The sequence below is a fragment of the Apium graveolens genome, chromosome 4 (genome assembly GCF_009905375.1).
Source record: "Apium graveolens cultivar Ventura chromosome 4, ASM990537v1, whole genome shotgun sequence".
Lineage (NCBI taxonomy): Eukaryota > Viridiplantae > Streptophyta > Magnoliopsida > Apiales > Apiaceae > Apium > Apium graveolens.
In genome coordinates this window covers 248709120-248713963 of record NC_133650.1, presented here as the reverse complement: position 1 = coordinate 248713963, position 4844 = coordinate 248709120, and the positions used below count along the sequence as shown (strand labels likewise).

The following is a 4844-nucleotide window of genomic DNA, read 5'->3' as shown; positions in this document are numbered from 1 at the left end:
TCAAGAAAACTCAACACTACCTTTGCATCATTAGCTGGTAGAGCTTTGACTTCTACCCATTTCGAGACATAATCGACTGCCAGCAAGATGTACTGATTATTGCAGGATGAGATAAATGGTCCCATAAAATTGATTCCCCAAACATCGAAGACCTCAACTTCAAGTGGAACATTTAAAGGCATATCATCCTTTCTGGAAAGATTCCCAACTCTTTGGCAACGATCACACCTTAAAACGAACTGATGTGCATCCTTAAATAACGTAGGCCAGAAAAAACCTGCTTGAAGAATGTGAGCGGCTGTCTTTTCACCACCATAATATCCACCATAAAATGTGGAATGAAAGTCTCGTAATATCCCCTCCGTCTCACAGAATGGGATACATCTCCTGATGATCTGGTCAGCTCCTTGTCTAAACAAATATGGTTCATCCCACATGTACCACTTCACCTCATGCATAAACTTCTTCTTTTGAGCCACATTCATATTAGGAGGCATTATATTGCTAACAAGATAGTTCACAATGTCTGTGAACCATGGCTCTTCCTCTTGAATTGCGAATAACTGCTCATCCAGAAAAGATTCGTTGATCAATGTCTTATCATGTGAAGTAGAATCGGGATTCTCCAATCTAGAGAGATGGTCAGCTACTTGATTTTCAGTACCTTTTCGATCCTTGATCTCTAACTCAAATTCATGTAGCAAGAGCACCCAACGAATAAGTCTAGGCTTCGAATCCTTCCTTGAGACCGGATAGCGGATGGCAGCGTGATCAGTAAACGCTGTCACCTTTGTCCCAAGTAGATAAGATCGAAATTTTTCGAAACCAAAAATTATAGCCAAGAGCTCCTTCTCAGTAGTGGTGTAGTTCAGTTGAGCTCCATTTAGCTTCTTACTAGCATATTAGACCACATGAAAGATATTAGACTTTTGCTGCCCAAGAACTGCTCCCACTGCATAATCACTTGCATCACACATCATCTCAAAAGGTTCTCTCCAATCAGGTCCCGTAATAACTGGTGCAGTGATCAAACTCTTCTTTAGAGTCTCGAATGCTGCCAAACATTCATCATCAAATTTGAATGACACATCTTTCTCGAGTAAGTTGCACAATGACTTAGATATCTTAGGGAAGTCCTTGATGAAACGCCGATAAAAACCCGCATGACCAAGAAAACTACGGATTCCTTTCACAGAAATAGGTGGCGGAAGATTTTCAATGACTCCCACCTTGGCTTTATCTACCTCAAGACCCTTACTAGAGACCTTATGCCCAAGAATGATGCCTTGCTGCACCATGAAGTGACATTTTTCCCAATTGAGTACCAGATTGGTTTCCACACACCTTTTGAGCACCAAACAGAGATTATTCAAGCATTCATCATACGAATGTCTAAAGACGGAGAAGTCGTCCATGAACACTTCGACATTATTTCCAATCATATCAGAGAATATAGCCATCATGCATCTCTGAAAAGTGGCAGGTGCACCACATAAGCCAAAAAAACTCTACGAAAAGCAAACGTGCCAAATGGACAAGTGAAAGTAGTCTTCTCTTGATCTTCTGGTGCAATGCAAATCTGATTGTAGCCCGAATAGCCATCTAGAAGATAATAATACTCATGACCAGCCAACCTATCAAGCATGTGATCAATAAATGGAAGAGGAAAGTGATCCTTCCTTGTGGCTTTATTCAACTTCTGTAATCCATGCATACCCTCCATCCTGTGATTGTTCGAGTGGGGATGAGCTCGTTCTTCTCATTTGCTACCATGGTAATACCTCCTTACTTAGGTACACATTGCACGGGCAATAATAATAGGCAAAGTAGATGCATCACCTAAAAAAGAATACCTCAAGTGTTTAGGCAATGGTTTAAGCTCCAAAGTAGGTGCTTCCTCAATAAGATGGTTTGAGCTTTCCCTCAGCATTCTTGAGATCAGTATTACCAAGAGATTCAAATGGCATGTCTAGCTTTCGTTTCCAAGGAGAAGCATTTAGATATTGTAACTGCTCATTACCTTCCTCATAATCACGGTCAAATTCCCCCAATAAGCCTTTTTATAAGGCATCAAACCGTAGCACATGATCAAGTTCTGAAATAACTGCAGAATTGACCAAATCCATCTTGAAGCACTCCTCATCTTCCGTAGGGAATTTCATCGCATTGAACACATTGAATGTCACATCCTGATCTTGCACCCTCATAGTAAGTTCACCTTTTTGCACATCTATCAAGGTACGGCCTGTAGCCAAGAAAGGTCTTCCCAAGATAATGGGAATCTTCTTATCTTCCTCGAAATCCAGAATGACAAAATCTGCTGGACAGATGAGCTTGTCCACCTTTACTTGCACGTCCTCCACGATGCCTCGTGGGTATGTAATAGAACAATAAGCTAATTGTAGAGACATGTAGGTGGGCTTTGGATCGGGAAAATTCAGCTTTTTGAAGATAGACAACGGCATCAGATTGATGCTTGCTCCCAAATCGCAAAGGCACTTGTCGAATGACAACTTGCCAATGGTGTAAGGAATGGTGACGCTACCTGGATCCTTAAGATTTGGAGGTAACTTTTGTTACAGCACGACACTGCACTCTTCCGTTAGAGCAACGATATCAAGATCATCCAGTTTCATCTTCCTTGAAAGAATACCTTTCATGAATTTCACATAACTAGGCATTTGCTCCAAAGCCTCATCGAAAGGTATGTTGATGTGAATTTTCTTGAACACCTCCAGAAACTTACCAAATTGCTTGTCCAGCTTTTGTTTTTGCAATCTCTTAGGAAAAGATGGTGGAGGATATAGTTGTTTCTCCCCTGTATTACCCTCAGGCAGAGTGTGTTCAACAGTAGTCTTCCTTGGTTCCCCCTCTTTCTCCTTTTGCTTTTCTTCTTCCTCTATAACTTCAGCTTCTCCATCTTTTGCTTTTTCAACATCAACAACTTTTCCAGACCTTAAGGTGACAGCTTTGACTTGCTCCTTAGCTTCCTTCCTACCTGGAACTTCAGTATCGCTGGTAAGTGTGCCAGGTTGATGACTGAGCAAGGCATTGGCTATTTGTCCAATTTGATTTTCTAAGGTCTTGATCGAAACAGCCGGACTTTTGTACAACAGCTTTAACTCCTCAAAATCAGCACTAGAAGGTGGAGCAGCACCTCCTTGTTGAGGATATGATTGCCTTTGAGCATATTGCTGAGGTTGCTGGAATCCATGTGGATTAAACTGTTTACTTGCAGCTTGCTGATATGGTTGTTGAACAGCATTCTGATTATTGCTCCAGCTGAAATTGGGATGATTTCTGTTATTAGGATGATAAGTAGCGGGCACAGGTTGCTGCGGTCGCTGATAATTGTTCACAAACTGAACAAATTCATTAACAAGAGAACACTGATCCGTTGTATGAGAGCTTGCACAAAGCTCACAGAAAATAGCTATTTGATTGACTCCATAGTTGGCTAAAGAATCGACCTTCATAGACAGTGCTTGAAGCTGCGCTGCAATAGCTTTAGCTGCATCAACTTCCAAAATACCTGCTACCTTTCCAAGCATCATCCTCTGAGTTGGGTTTTGATACTCGTTTGCAGCCATAGTTTCAATGAGATTATAGGCTTCAGTATAGGTTTTGGCCCACAAAGCGCCTCAAGAAGCTATATCAAGCATGGGCCGAGATTGGGCCCCCAAACCATTGTAGAAACCAGTGATCACCATCCAGTCAGGCATACCATGATGTGGACACTTTCTCAGCATCTCCTTGTAGCGCTCCCAAGCTTCACACGTAGATTCTCCTTGTTGCTGCACAAACTGAGTAAGATCACTCCTCATATCTACAGTCTTGGCCATTGGATAGAACTTCACCGGAAACTTTTGCGCGAGATCTTCCCAAGTAGTGATGGACCCAGCCGGTAAAGAATGTAACCAGTCCTTAGCCTTGTCCCTCAGAGAGAATGGGAAAAGCCTCAGTTTGATAGCCTCATTAGTAACACCATTATATTTGAAAGTACTACAGATCTCGACAAAATTCCTGATATGCATGTTGGGATCTTCAGTCGCAGCACCTCCGAAAGAAACAGAATTCTGCACCATCTGAATAGTGCCCAGCTTGATTTCAAAAGTATTGGCCTGAATAGCCGGATGAATGATGATTGACTGAATGTCATCAATTTTAGGCCGAGAAAAGTCAATAAGAGCTGGATCATCTTGAACTATACGATCACCCATCGTTACAGGTTCTTTCTTTTCACTCTCTTTATCCGAATATTCAAAAACTATCTTCTCCGGAAAGTCAAGAGCTGTATCTGTCTCCTCAGCCGCATCTAGATTTCTCTTGCGGGTGCGAGAACGTGTTTGCATAAACGCTCGCTAAATTACCTGAAACACAACCGGAAACAGTAAGTAACAAGTCTTAATCAATGAATCCTAATGAGCACTGATGGCAAGTACATAAACTAAACAAATTAACACCGAGTCCCCGGCAGCGGCGCCAAAAACTTGTTAGGCACAAAGCATGCGCTAAATAAATCACGCAAGTATACGCGTTCACAAGTAATATAGAATGATTTCTAGTTCGTTCCCACAGAGACTCTAATTAATTATATTTAATTAACACTTACTCACCAATGTATGATTACTCTTCAATGTCAAGACAATAACAATTAAGGTTGATTAACTAATATTAACTACGAGTATTAAACACTTATATTAACAATATTAAACACACATGAGACCATAACTTCATTACTACTTCATTCAATAGTTATTTTTATTACCCTTAGCATGTAATGGTAATGATATTAATCGAACAACACGAAACTGATAAACGCCAACTTTCGTTGTATGAATACC

The 4844-nt window shown here is 41.0% G+C and overlaps 1 non-coding gene across 1 annotated transcript; it reads left to right on the top strand.

Moving 5' to 3' along the window:
• The first annotated feature begins 3720 nt into the window (after positions 1-3720).
• Positions 3721-3827, top strand: LOC141721949 (small nucleolar RNA R71). Its single transcript, XR_012574989.1, has one exon. It is a non-coding gene; the product is annotated as a small nucleolar RNA R71 (small nucleolar RNA).
• The last annotated feature ends 1017 nt before the right edge of the window (positions 3828-4844 follow it).